General features: G+C 40.5%; 1 pseudogene; it reads right to left on the bottom strand.

Annotated features, from left to right (window-relative positions):
- Positions 1-5,825: 5,825 nt before the first annotated feature.
- Positions 5,826-9,965, bottom strand: LOC110550966 (putative zinc finger protein 66; annotated as a pseudogene).
- Between the last annotated feature and the right edge of the window lie 3,706 nt (positions 9,966-13,671).

Below are 13,671 nucleotides of genomic sequence, written 5' to 3' on the forward strand. Positions count from 1 at the left end.
AAGGGGGAGACTTTGCCAGGCCACAGCCTTGCCAGAGGAGGACAATACAGCCAGTCCTGATGAGACCTGATAGGCTAGGGTCACATGGAAAGGGAGGAGGACCTTCCCTATCAGTGGACTTGAGGAGAGTCATAGGAGTTGAAGAGGGAGTGAGCTACAGCCAGGATACAAAGTGAATAAATTGTAATAAATAAAAAAATAAATAAATTTTAACAAAGATTGGAATGGCTAAAAAAAAAAAAAAAGGAAATACCTTACACCAAATTCTGACAAAAAAAAAGAAAGAAAGAAAAAGAAAGAAAGAAAGAAAGAAAGAAAGAAAGAAAGAAAGAAAGAAAGAAAGAAAGAAAGAAAGGGAAAGCAGTTATTGTGTTAAGAAGAAAATGATGGGAGATAACATGGAATATGTACCTTAGTATGACCACTTGACATATTTTAAAAGCAATTTCTTAGAAACATTAAATATCAAAAACATTTAACCAAATAAGCCTGCTTCACAGGCTGAGATAAAGCAAGTAATATATTAAATGACACATAACAGTAATATGAGACAGAATTAGCATCAATAGATTGAAGAAAACAACCATCAGTTACTGGAGAAATAAGCTCAGTGAATAGACGTGCCTGTGTGCATGTGTGGGCGCGTCCATGTTTATGCATGTAGGCTCAGAGATAGGTGTTTCTAAAAATTATGGCAAAATTTGACATAAAATAACTCAAGATTCAAAAATTTAGGGTACAACTTTACTTTTATAAAATTCATGACTTCAAGGTAAACATGAGAAGATGAATAAATACATGAAAGGTAAAATAATAAACTGCAAATTACTTGGAGAATATTAACATTAGGAACAGAGTGACTTCATTTCACTAATCCCCAGAAGTGTATAGTTAAAATATGTTACCTACAACTCTTATATTCTAGTTTGTTTCTTTGTTGTTTGATAAACACCATGACCAAAGCAACAAGGGGAAGAAAGGGTTTGTTTTGTTTCACAAATTACGGTTCATCATAGAAGGAAGCCAAGGCAGGAACACAAGGCAGGAACCTGAATCAGAGGGCACTGAAGAATGCTGCTTATTGCCTTGCTCTCAAGCTCTTGTTTAGCTATCATTCTTACACATCCTACTCCCTCGTTTCTTAAACATCCTACTCTCTAGTCCAATAATGTACTGTATGGTCTTTAAGGGGAAAAAGCCTCTAAAATCTTGGAACTCAGTCTTGTTTTGGTAAAGATCATCTATTGAAATAACTAGTTTCATAGCAAATTGATATACATAGACTTGAGATATTTGCATGATATTTGCAATGTCTGTAATAAGTTTTTCAGTCAAACCAATGGCTTATAAATTACAAGCAATATTTTCATTCTTTGCTAATATCCCAGTTTACCATTTGTTGTGTTAATACACAGACCAAGAGCAACTTAGGGAAGAAAAGGTTTATTTTGGCTGACAGGTTACACTTCATCAAGTCAAGGGAGGAAGTTAAGGCAGCAACCTGGGAGTATGAAATGAAGCAGCGACCATGGAGGAATGCTGTTTACTGGTTTTCACCAGGGCTTGCTCTGCTTGCTTTCTGTATAGCCTGGAATCACCTGCCCACGGTTGGTCCCATTCACAGTGGGCTTGGTTATCCCAAATCAAACCTTATCAAGAAAATGTTCCAAAGACATGCTCATAAGGCATTTTGATGGAAACAATTCCTTAACTGTGGTCCTCTCTTCTCAGGTGCTCTAGTTTGTGTCAAGAAAACAGAAACTAAACAGCACAATTGATTCTTTGTCAACTTGACACACAGGTACATTGCCATTAGACTCTGACTTTTCCTTTCTGGTTTGTCCCCTAGAGCTCATATTAATATCACAATATAAAGCATAGTATAATTGTAAAAGCTTTGTTGGTATAATGTTCTTTTGGAATGTATACAATTTACCCTTTTTCATTCAAATGCTGATTTCTCTCTCCCACTATCTGGTTTTAATCCAGATATTGCATTGTGATACCTATTCTAAGCATCACCTGTCTCAAATTTGTGTAAACATGCCACCATTTGTTCTCTATATTGTCAATTAAACAACCAGTCCCAATGCTGTGCAATGGTGGGAATACTGTGGGACATCCTGGTCCAGGAGAGTAGGGCAGAGGTTGGCAGGAGAGAACTTGGAACCATGAGAAGAGATGAGCCAGACCTAAGATATGACTAAAAGCAAGTATAATGGGTGAAATGTGAATGGTAGGAAACTATGCGAACTTGGAGGTTTAGGATGGAGTAACTACTGCCCAGCAATTGTGTGCTAGGATAACTAAATAAATTCTAGTCTCTTTGTGGTGATTTGGGTAGAGAGCTGGATTAGAATTAACTGCTGTTTAACTAAAAAATAAATCAATAATAAATATTATTACCCACAACAAAGCCTCATAGTCTTTATACAAATTCAAACACTTAAAGTCCAAGGTCACTTTACAAATCTAAAGCCTTTTAACTGTGGCTTCCTATAAAAATAAAAATAAATTACTTTATTGTTCCAAGAGGGAGGAACCAGGACAGCATTACAATTAAACCAAAGCAAAACCAAAATCCAGCAGTGTGACTAGTTCAGTGTCCATCATCTGGGATTTGCTCATGACCTTCTGGGTTTGAAAGGATGTAGGTAGCCCTATCTGTCCTGCTATACCATCTGGAAAGTTTGTTCCGTAGCCTCAGGCCTAGTCCAGTCTATACAGGCTGGTGTCTGATGGCCAGCACACAGTGCTGGCATTTCCAATTCTCAATTCTCCAACATGACTAAGCCAAAACCTTCAGCAATGTACTTTCCTGGCTTCTTCAGGGACAACCATACTATATGTTGCCAAGCTTCAGTTTATGGGAGTTGATCTAGAGCCACCATGGATTCAGATGTTAATTGCTTGCCCTGTGAACTTTTCACTATTCTATGAGCAATCCCTCACTTAACCTAAGTGATGTTTGTGTAACCTTGAAGGAACTGAGGATGATAGAGGTGGCTCCATTTTGTTTCTCAGACTCTATCTTAAGCTGAGTGTCCTTGGTGTTACTTGACCCCCACCTTTGGGTTCCGAGAAGGCCTACATGGCCCTCTACCCTGCAGGTTGTCATGGATACCACAGAATGTGTAAATCGATAACTATAATCAGGCCTCTGCCCCACAAGTTGCCATAAATGCCACAGAATGTGCTAGTGGGTCCTCCACTCCACCCAGCAGGCTATTGTACAGAAATCTCAGATATTTGTCAGTTTGGCCAGGTGGCTTGGAACAAGCCTAAAGGTCATTTTTATTGCTGAACCCCGCACCCAAAACTTACCCTTCCCTGTAACTCCAAGGCTCGGAATTCCCCACTTGCCATCTTTCCCTTTAAGAACTCTGCCCCCCTGAGACTTGAGACCTCCCTTTCTAACCTGCTACGTCAGGGAAGATTGGCGGCCCGAGCTTAAGCTTGAATAAAGATCCTCCTGTGATTTGCAATGGACTCGACTCCTAGTGGTCTTTGGGGGTCTCTGTAAGTATTGGGAACTTTGGATGGGTGGATGATCAATTTGTAGTAAGGTAGTAGACTAGATTATCCTCAGCTCTGTGTTTAGCTTTTTTAATAAATCATAGTCTCCATGTGCAGTTATTTGGGGAAAAATGCTGATATGGGAATAACCCAGCTTAATTATTAATATGAATATTATCAATATTCACCAACATCAGTTTCTCTCTATGTCACTGTTAATCCTGGGTTTTCCCCTACAATTGCAATAGATGCTGCCCCTTCGCTGATACCTTCTGGCATCACACAGTGCTCAATCCTGCAGCTTTCTTGCCACCAAAGTCAATACCACACAGGAGACTTTTACACATTACCAAGTTTGGATGCCAGCTTGAGATGCAGCATTGACCCCAACTGGACTACAGCTCCTGGAGGCTGACATTGAGGAAGGAACTGTGGAAGATTTTAACATGCCAGTCTCTTACTAATCACAGCTGGTTTTTTAGTTCCAGCTAACAAGCATCAATTGTCTTAATAACCACAGATTTTACCTCAGTGACACTGGTCTCTTGTTACTCAAAGCTGATTATTCATCCTTGGCTGAACAGAAGTCACAGATTCATAAATAAAATGTATCACAGCGACAGCTCTGATAAACAGTGAAAAACCATAGAACCATATTTAATTTGAAGACCTAATTGAAGTCCATTTATTCTCTTTGCTTTCCTCTGACACTTTACAAGCTAGATTTTCACTGTTTACATCTCTCTCAACATTCCTATCTTCCGAGGTCCTCCAACCTCTCAGTCAACTCTTAGCATGCAATGGCCTTTCCAGCTCAAAGCTCAAAATGCGTTTCCCTAATCCTCCCCAAACATGGCCAGGTATATCACAGGAGTACCCCCTCCCATGATCCTGGTACCAATTTCTGACCTAGTTTGCTTTTTGTTGCTGTGAAAAAACACTGACCAAAAGCAAGTTGGGATAACAGGGGTTTATTTTAGCTCATAAATTACATCATCAAGGGAAGCCAAGGCAAGAACTCAGGTAGGAATCTGGAGGTAGGACCTGAAGCATGAACCACGGAAGAATGCTGCTTACTGACTTTTCCATGGCTTACTTTCAGCTCTCTCCCTTCCCGCCCCTCTCTCTTCCTTCCTTTCTTTTTCCTTTTGTTTCTTTCTTCCCTTTTTCTGAATTATTTTCTGAAAAGCATTTCGCCTGCATGTATTACATTTACCACATGTATTCCTTTGTGCCTGTGATGATCAAAAGAGGAATGCTGGCTGCCCTAGATCTAGAGTTATGAATATTTGGGAGCCACCATGTGGGTGCTGGGAAAAGAACTTGGGTCCTCTGCAAGAGTAACAAGTAATATTAACCACTCAGTCATTCCTCCAGCCCATTAGCTTGCTTTCTTATACAATCCAGGGGGTCACATTCTCAGGGGTAGCATCACCAACAGCAGGACAGGCTCTTCCACATCAATCATTAATCAAGAAAATATCCCCAAGGAATCCAATTCTTCAACTGAGTTCCTTCTTCCCAAGGAAGGAGTTAACACAAACTAACCAGCAGAGCTAATACAATTTATAGGGTTTGTCCCCAATATTCTTATATTTCTTATCCTTATTTTTGTTGCAGTGGTACTCAACTTGTTGGTTGCAACTCCTTTTGGGGTCAAATGACCCTTTCAAAGGGGTTGCTTAATACCAGAAAATACAAATACATTATATGCATTAAAGTATCAAAATTATAGTTATGAAGTAGTGATGAAAATAATTTCATTGTTAGGGGACACCACAATATGAGAAACTATTAAAGGGTTGCAGCATTAGGAGGGTTGAGAACCACTGTTTTAGATGAAAGTAATTGGTCAAGAGATATTTCACCATTTACACAATGATATCTACTGCAACAAATTTGTTCTTTTCAGGTTTATGTATTTGAAAATGTTCTTCCTGTGTCATTACATGTGTACAGTTTCTTTATGAATTCACACACAGTTCATGAATATCAGGCTTAACTTAAAGGCCTTGCCACATTATACCGCAATGATTTCTCAAGAATACTTTTGTTGATTATGTTCTAAAGAACAGAGGATTTTCTGTGTTGTTTGTATCGTGTGTAAAATTTTGATGATGTGTATAAAATAACTATTTAATAATTGAGAACACCTCTTTGCATTTACAAGATTTCTCTAGTGCAAAACTGATGGTGTGGAAGAAGGATTGAGCTATTAGGAAATTCCCTGAAATTCTAAGGGGTCGCTCCCTTATTTTATTGAATTATAGTATTGAGTTAGTATTGAAGGCTTTGCAACAATGTTTGCATTAATCTGGAATTCTGTTGTGTCTAATAAAGCCTGAACGATTTTTAAAGGCTTTGCCAAATTGTTCACATTTGTATGGCTTCTCTCCAGTATGGAGTCTCCAATGATGTTTAAGATTTGAAGAATTAAAGGCCTTGCCACATTCCTCACATTTGTAGGGTTTCTCTCCAGTGTGAATTCTTTCATGTTGAGTGAGGCCTATAGTACAAGGGAAGGCTTTGCCACAGTCTTTGCATTTGTAGGGCTTTTCTCAAGTATGTATCCTTTGGTGTCAAGTTAGATTATGACAGTTATTAAAGGCTTTCTCACATTCATTGCACTTACAAGGTTTTTCTCCACTATAAATTCGCTGGTGCTTCATGTAGGATGAATAAATACTAAAGGTTTTTCCACACTCATCACACTTATATGGTTCCTCTCCAGTATGAACTCTCTGCTGGCAAATAAGATTGGAAGAGCAGTAAAAGGCCTGGCCACATTCCTTGCATTTGTAAGGTTTCTCACCAATGAGGATTCACAGAGGATTATGCAGGTAAGAAGCAAAAGTAAAGGCCTGGCCACGTTTGTCACATTTATAGAGTTTCTCTCCTCTATGAATTTGTTGGTGCTGGTTCAGGCTGGAAGAACAGTTAAAAGCTTTGCCACATTCTTTGCATTTGTAGGGTTTCTCTCCAGTGTGGATCCTCTGGTGCTTAGAAAGAATGCAGCGGACATTAAAGGCCATGCCGCATTCTTCACACTTGTACGGTTTCTCTCCAGTGTGGATTCTCTGGTGTTTAGAGAGTGTTGAGTGAACATTAAAAGTCTTTCCACATTCATCACATTTGTATGGTTTCTCTCCAGTATGGATTCTTTGATGTTTAGAGAGTGTTGTACGGACAGTAAAGGCCTTGCCACATACTTCACATTTGTAGGGTTTCTCTCCAGTATGAACTCTCCGGTGAACAATAAGGCCTGAACAATTAGTAAAAGGTTTGCCACACTCTTCACATCTGTAGCGCTTCTCCCCAGTATGGATTCTTTGGTGCTTACCCAGATAGGAAGAACAGTTAAAAGCTTTGCCACACATTTCACATTTGTAGGAATTCTCTCCTGTGTGGATTCTTTGGTGCTGTTTAAGGCTGGAAGAATAGTTAAAAGATTTGCCCCATTCTTTATATATGTAGGGTTTCTCCCCTGTATGAATTCTCTGGTGTTGAACAACAATGACTTCCAATCAAAGGCCTTCCCACATTCTTTACATTTATAGGCTTTTAATCCTGTTGGGTAAAGGTTGAGGTATCATTAAAAACATACCATCACACTTTAAATTTAAAATGATTAGTTTTAATAAGTACACTTTTCACTCATGTTTACATATTTAAATGTGATTAAGAATCACATAAATGGGACCAGAGAGAGTGCTTAGTGGTTAAGAGTACTGGCTATACTTCCAAAGGACCTGGGTTCAATTCCTAGCACACATATGGCAGCTGAAAACTAACTCCAGCTCTAGGGTATCAGACACCCTCATTCAGACATACATTCAGGAAAAACACCAATGCACATAGAACAAAAATAAATAAATATTTTTAAAGAACCAAATAAATGGAAAGCTATAGATATTTATACACCTATAATCATTCAGGATGATTCAGAAAATGTGTTACGTTAAAACTAACTAAACTACCACTGAGTTGTGAATAGGACAATGTAGACCAAACAAATAATAGAATACTATTATACCTACATAGCTAAGCTAGACATAACATCCACAATGAGGGCATTATTCTAAAAGAAATAAGCCTATAACATCAATTTAGTTGACTGTATTGTCGGTCTTACATAGAAGCTCAAGTTAGGAAAATTTGTGAGACTGGCGATCAAGTGGTGACTGTAACACACAGGACAGTTAAACACCCTGGCAGAAATACATTTCTCATGTGTATAGGGCTTCAGCTCTGAAAGCTATAAAATTTTCTACAGATATGCTACATAGACTGTCCCTAACACTTGAAATATGTAAGCACTGATGCTTTAAACACTATAAAATAAATACCTAAAAGAGATACCAAATCAGGAAAAAATTTTCTAATTTGCTTTTAAAGGATAGACGCTCTGCTAAAGGAAACATATCTATGACTAAGAGGTAATAAAGTTAGCATACACTATGTTTAGGAATACTCATTCAGCAGGATACATCAACCACTGAAAAAAGAGAGTGAGGTGAGCGTTGGGTGTCGTGGCACACAGTTCTAGTCCCAGCACTTGGGAGACAGCAGATCTCTGAGTTCGAGGCCAGCTGGACCACTATAAACACAAGCATCACTGAGTGAAGTGGTAGGGAGGAGGAGGAGATGTCCTTTAACTTTAAAAATAGTAGCTATAAAATATTTCCCACTAAAACATAACTTCTCCATGCACACTGGAAAGCCGTGGTTTCTCTTGTGTTTCAGACTGCTTACTTGTGTGCACTGATTCATTCATTCCTACATACCTGGCTGTGTGGTGACACTTGCCTGAGTTTTCACACTCCAAAGCTCTTCTTGTCTTTGTTCCAGAAATGTGACCAGGTATGGCTTAGAGAAAGCAAGATCTGTTTGGAAAAGGGAATAAGATGCTTGGCTGTTTTCTCCTGGAAATTAGCATTTGAATCTAATTCTGTGCTTATAGGAGGTGATAATAATTGTGGAAATTTCTATCTTTAAACATTTCCTGAAAGAATGTATCCTTAGAAATAATTTGGAACCTGCAGATCCTGAGTCTTTTTTCTTTCTTTCCTTCTTTGTTTGTTTGTTTTGTTTTTTGAGACAGGGTTTCTCTATGCAGCCTTTGCTGTCCTGGATTTGCTTTGTAGATCAGGCTAACCTCGAACTCACAGCAATCCCACTGCCTCTGCCTCCCTGAGTCCTGGGATTAAAGGCATGCACCACCATGCCCAGCATCAGATCCTGAGTCTCATTATAAATCAGTGGACTTGGAGAGGGGCATGGGAGGAAAGGAGGAAGGGAGAGTAGGATTGGGAGGGAATGAGGGAGGGGGCTACAGCTGGGATACAAAGTGAATAAACTGTAATTAATATAAAAAAGAAAAATTAAAATTAAAAAAAGAAAAGGTATTAAAGCTGAAGGGTGAGTCATTTTCTCCATTACTGAGCTTGTAACTTGGCTACCTCCGTGAAAGACTCACATCTCCAAGATCTAGTTAAACATACTAGCTCCATCACATTCCAGTTTTCCTTTAACAGCAGGCATATGAACTACACTGCTGGAGGCCACAAGATATTCTGCAAATGGAGGGAGTTACATGTTGATGTAAAAGCTCACATAAGAGCTCGCCTATGTAAGTGATCCTCACCCAGGAACACAAGGTTGCTGTAATTCTCCAACATCGCGTCCCTGTACAAATTCCACTGAGCAGGCTCCAGGCGTTCACACTCCTCTAGAAAGAAATCAATGGCCACATCTCTGAATGAGAGCAGTTTCTGAAATGAAATCAATGGCATAGTTAATAACATAAATAATGAATAGTCAACATGCAGCAGTCACAATTCCAAATCTTGCCAAAAATGAAATTAGATGGAGAAATGTTTCTGACACAACAGAGGTGCATATTAGTATTAGATTCTTTTAAATGAAATGATAGCTCACAAATCTTTAAAGAAAGAGAATGACATAAGATCCAAAGTTTACTTAAATATGATCTTATAGAGATAAAATGTAAAATCCAGGAACCCACAAAAATATGTATTTAGTGTGGAATTCTTGTGTTGTATACCACACATTACACAGGAGAAAGCCATGGTGAGAGGGAGCATCTCAGCACACGGTGACAGCAGTGGAGCGGGGTCCATACATGCTGCCACTGACTTCAGCGATGCACACAGGTCCAGAGATAGCACAAGTTAGTTCCAACCACACCACCTCATTTGATGATGCTCAGTCTTGCAAGCGCATCAACTTCAACTTCCTTGTAACTATCTTCTCACTCTAGTTTCCCCACAAACAGAACTTGTCCTCTAAAACCAGGACTTCAAGAACCTGGAGACAGAGATCAGCACATAGCAGACTCATGATGCTGTGGATTTTGCAAGTCTACCCCTTGTTTTCCAGTTGGGTAGCTAATTGGAAAGTCAACACACCTCGCACTGCTGTTTGGGCATAGGCTAGTGCCCAGGCGACACAGGACCTCAGTGAAAGGAAGGGTAACTTAGATAGTCAGTCTATCAGAAATGTGGGAATATGGTGGATTAGCAAGTTAAAACTCCATAGGACCTTCTTTTCTTCTTAAAGTTCCTCTTAGCCTGTTCAGGAGGACGTCATTCCACTGACTTAAACTGTCACTGTTCACACAAGTCCTGAACTACAGAACTAAAGATCATGCTCTTTCGGCTTAGTCTGGATCCACAGAGTGTTACAGTTTAGCTCTTTTAGCATGAGACCACTGGTGGCAATGGAAGCTTGGCCATTCCCAAGCTTATGGTGATACCAAAGTGTTACAACAATTCATAAAGGAATTTCTGATAAGTATTAACCCAATATTGCTCATAGTTCTATAATATTTAAACACTATAAATTTAACTTAAAACACAAATTAAAATTGTAATAAGAATAATCATAATCCAAAACAAGAACAGAAATGGACAAGAGGATCTGGAAAAGGGGCTCCCTTCATGCTATTGGGAATGTAAGTTAGTACAGCATTATAACGGAGGGCCAAAGCTTCCTGAAAACACCGTGGTGCTTTGAATGAAAACGGCCCCACTCCAATCAGCTCATGTATGTGATCCACAGAAACAAAGCAGAGGAAACGTAGCAAATTCACAGTCTATTAAATGTCAAAATATAACTGAATTTCAAACCTTTACTGTCTTATCAGTGCTGCTTCGGTGTGACTAATAACTTTCATCCATAACTCTTATTTTCATGTAGCTACACGAAAAGGAAATTAGACGCAGTCTTCGCAAGTCTGACAGTATGCCACATACTTCCCAACTCAAAATACATTGTGAAATATGGAACCATTGGTGGACTCAGTGGATATTATGATTGTAGCTATTACGAAAATCTCTGCTCCTTGTGTTAAGAGTGTTTTGGTGCCTGTCAAACCTGTCCACAGAAGTTCTGCATTTCTCCCCACAGTCTCTGGAATGTTACGTAGAAGACCAGGAAGTGAACTCAATACCCAGTAAGCTCTCCTTGAAAGTTATCTAAGGATAACGTTTCTAATATAACAAAGTCACTTCAACGTTTAAGAAAAAAAGTCATCCTTACCCCCCATATCATCACTTACACAAAAATCATAACACAAACAAAAGTGCCTGGGATGGAAGGGGTGGGACTGCACAGAGAAGAAGGAGTCCTGCTGTAGCAGTTTGTGCCGGAGCCAACGGCAGAGCCGGACAGCTCCTGAGTGGGCAGTGAGGATTAAAATAATTAAAGCAAGGCACACTACCACGGGATCGGCTCGGGAGGGCTGTCAGTAAGACTGCAGCATGGGTTTATTCCACAATTCCTTTTTTATAGGCAAAGCAAAAACAAAGTCACATCAATACAAAAAGAAGTTCGTGGAACCACCAGACCAACAACTCTGTACTCACGTCCGTTCTCACACCAACTAGTACTTTTCAGAGCGAAAAATTACTTGGATGTTGCAAAACTCTATCTCTCCTTTTATGGGATTATTGTGCCCCCATATGGGAGTGGGAGTGGTGTCAGGATTCGGGTCATAGTGGTGATCAAAGGGTTCTATTCAAAATAGCCAGCCATTAATCTAACAATTCATTCCAAACAAACTAGGTTATGAACTTCCGTCAACTCAACCAAGAGTCTTGGGCTGGCTATAAAGTACAGAAGGGACCAGAAAGAAACCCAGCTCACTCTAGATGTCCTGAGAAATCTGACTACAACCTCGTGAGGGTGGGTCAGCTAGAGTGAGCCTGCTTGCCCAGGCAAGCGGGAAATTGGGCTGCCAGCACAACTTCAGACTGTCAGCAGACATCCTGTCAGGGCAATCCTGGATTTCCCACAGTTCTCACTCCTGGGCATTGAGCCAGCTCTCAAGCGCAGGGTAGACGCTGGCAGTAGCCCCGTGAGGACAAAGAGGTCACTCTCAGAACCAACCCCATCACCCTCTCTGCAGCCCTCACCTGCACCCTGCGGGGATTGGCCCAACCTAGGTCAGCACAGCACCTGCCAGTCAGCTTCTTCCCGCCTCCCATCCACAAGCCCTCCCCTTCTGGTCGGGGACCTGTTCACCTGCGGTCCCTCAGGCCTGCAGGGCTGCAGTGTACCCGGACCAACCTCCATGTCAGAGATGCAAACCGAGTACTGGCCACGACCCGTTTCTTGCACAACTTTGGGAAAGATGCACGTGTGCAGATCAAATGCGAAAGCGGGGTTTCCAGAGCGGCTCCTTGTGACATCATAGTGGGCGACTCTTCATTTCCCACAACTCCATGCGATGCAAAGAAGTTCAAGGTTCCCACGGACTGTGATCGGTACAGCTCCTGAGTTTCTGCCCTCCTTAGTGTATATGACGATGGGAGGAAGCTATCAGCCTCTGCTCTGGGACAGTCACAGGGAGTCAGGCTGCTTTTAAAATGCTTAATTCAGTACAGTGAGTCGAGCCTTTGATAGTAATGTTTATTAGGTTTGCTGCTTATTTCTCATCAATATGTTACAGTTTAAAACTTAAAATCTACTTATGGAATTTTACCTTCATATGTAAAGTTCACATTGACTCAATTTTACTTTAAAATAACAAAAAAAATTGAAAATTATCACTATACCTTTAAGATGATTTCTGAAACCAGCCTATGTGGCCCTCCTTGTCATCGAAGCCTCTCAGGAGCTTAAGACAGAAGAACCCCAAATCCAAGGCTAACCTGGGCAAAACAAAGAGACCTAGTCTCAAAGCTCAAAGTACAAGTAGGGTTAGGGAGCATCTAATGACTATAATGGAGGTTTTGGCCTACTGCCCAGTATTACATATAAATAAATACTCCATGTTCTCCTGCACAGACTGTGTGAGCCTTACACAGATAACACTCCACAGCTGGAAAAATGTTTCATGTGAACACATACACTGAAAGGCATGGGTCAGGTACACAGATGTTTTAAATCACTGGCCAAAGTTCAAAGTTCAGCTCTCTGATGTTTACTTACAAAGAAATTCCAGAATCCATCTCAGGATCTTTTGGTCTGCCTGTAAGTCCCATGTCCATGCTTTCATACATCAAGTTAATATTATGGAAGCCGCCCAAGAACTTCATCCACTTCTCCCTGGCTTTTCATTAACTCAGGCAAGCACTTGCCACCAGGTGTTCTCCGAGCTCATGCTTTCCTCCCCTGCTCCTTCTCCCAAGGGGAAGCACACAGCTCCTGGGATCACACTGGTGTGTGCAATGACTTCTGTTCCATCATCCATTGCCAGGATTCCCATGCAGACATTTCATCTGTCAGCTTCAGTTGCCTTTCTTTTCTCATCCTGACATTGTTCCTACATGACAGTAATTAGAAAGTCAAGAGTGTCTGCCTTGCACTTCCTTCAGTTTCTCCAAATCAGGGCACAGAAATGATTCTTTCCTGGAAGCAAAGGTATCAGAAATACCTTCATGGGAATATCAAAGGAGCTCACCTGAATAAGCCGGAGTGGCCCTATGGAGTGTTGAGACTTCCTATCTCTTAGCAGGAATGGTTACTCCTGTGCGGATCATGTCAGAAACCAAAGTACAAAGCTCTATCAGAAGGAAAGGGGTATGCTTATGTGATGGACAGCATGAGGAAGCTGTTTCAGTCATTTCTAATCACTGTATGAAAATCATATTGTCTTTATTTATTTTGTCCTTATGGTGACTGAGCCTGGTT

This window comes from Meriones unguiculatus, chromosome 3 (assembly GCF_030254825.1).
Source record: "Meriones unguiculatus strain TT.TT164.6M chromosome 3, Bangor_MerUng_6.1, whole genome shotgun sequence".
NCBI classification, from domain to species: Eukaryota; Metazoa; Chordata; class Mammalia; order Rodentia; family Muridae; genus Meriones; species Meriones unguiculatus.